Below are 1,661 nucleotides of genomic sequence, written 5' to 3' on the forward strand. Positions count from 1 at the left end.
GTTGGTGCGTGATCTCAGACTTTTGTATCTTTTTCTCAACGAAAGAAGGGAGTATGTCCGTGTTGCATAATGCAGCCACTGTGTTCCAGTGGTGGATGAAGCAAATGTTTTTTTTTCTGCTCAAGATCAAAACTTTTATTAAAAATCCACAATAGTGTCCATTATTGCAACAGCTGATATCCCAAATATTTGTGGCATTGCTGATTAGTCACTGAAGGTTAATACTGATGGCACACACAGTGCAGCCCTTGAACCTCCATCATTCCTGTTGGTCATCCATCTCCTCCATCTCTTTGTTGCTTCTTCCACTAATTGCTGCCAGTTGCTGAAATTCACCAGTTTCAGAGTTCCACCTACAGTTTAACGTCACTTTGAAGGCCGCCATCTCGTCACCAAGCAGTTTCGGAAAATATGCTTGTTCAAGGGTCAGTGAGGCACCTTTTTTGCACACATCGTAATCAAAAAATAACGTCACAGCACTCTTCTACAATGTGATGGGTAACCCAAGCTGCCACAGCTGTGGCCCAAGAGAGAGAGTGTGAACTGTGGCAACAGCCCAGCATCGAGTATAACAGTTATTGTAGCTATGGGATTTTCACAATAGTTTCATTGCAGTGTTAATGTAAGTCTACTTGTGACAGTAATGAATAAATTCACAGCATGAGCAAACTCAGATTCAGTATATCGATCAAACTACTCAATCACTTCCACCTATGTGCGATTGGTGAACAGAAGAACAACTTCACTTTGTAACTGTTTATTGACCTTTCACAGACCTTCCTTCTACTTGTCTGCCCGCTGTTTCTGTCCCCAGGACCCCATCATCAGTTTGTTTTTACCAAAGAAAAATCGACAATGTTTCCAGGCACTTGTGTGCCCTTTAGTTTATCATTTCTCACATTCTCGGGAGAGAAGACAAAGAGATTCTTGTAGGTGTCCACACGTTTTCTTGACTCCCCGATTAGGTTCTGTTTGACTTGCAATCCTTTCTTTGTTGTTTTAGTCAAAGAAACTGCAGAAATAATATAAAAGGAGTGAGTGTGTTGAACAATTTAACCAGCAAGACTGAGACTGGAACCGACCACTTCGGCCCTGAGCCAGGTTTGTGGAAACACTTGAATTCACCCCAAAAATAACCTGTACAAAGCTGACTCTTACCCCATTTGTCACCCTGGGACTGTGGCATAGTGCTGGGGTCCTGGGGGGAATGGAATTCTCTCTCACCGCTCTAGCCGCGTCGGGGTCTGAGAGGGGTTTCTCAGTTCTCTCTGCTTATGCTGTGTCAGTGCGTGGATAGGGTACCAATCAAACAGGCTGCTTTGTCCTGGTTGTTGTTGAGCCTCTCGATTGTTGGAGCTGCACTCATCCACACATGTAGAGAGTATTCCATCACATGCCTGAGTTGTGATTTGTAGATAGTGGACAAGCTTTGTGGGTTCAGGAGTTGAGTAACTTGCTGCAGAATTCTCTGCATCTGACCTGTTCTTCTAGCTATGGTATTTATATGACTGGTTTAATTCCGTTTCTGGTCAATGGTAACCCTCAGGATGTTGAGAGTGTGGAATTCAATGATGGTAATGTCATTGAATTTGATTTATTATTGTCACATGTACTAGTATATAGTGAAAAATATTGTTTCCTGCGCGCTAGACAGACAAAGC

General features: G+C 42.9%; 1 pseudogene; it reads right to left on the reverse strand.

Annotated features, from left to right (window-relative positions):
* Positions 1-259: 259 nt before the first annotated feature.
* On the reverse strand, positions 260-1,186 carry LOC144503154 (mRNA turnover protein 4 homolog; annotated as a pseudogene).
* Between the last annotated feature and the right edge of the window lie 475 nt (positions 1,187-1,661).

This window comes from Mustelus asterias, chromosome 13 (assembly GCF_964213995.1).
Source record: "Mustelus asterias chromosome 13, sMusAst1.hap1.1, whole genome shotgun sequence".
Lineage (NCBI taxonomy): Eukaryota > Metazoa > Chordata > Chondrichthyes > Carcharhiniformes > Triakidae > Mustelus > Mustelus asterias.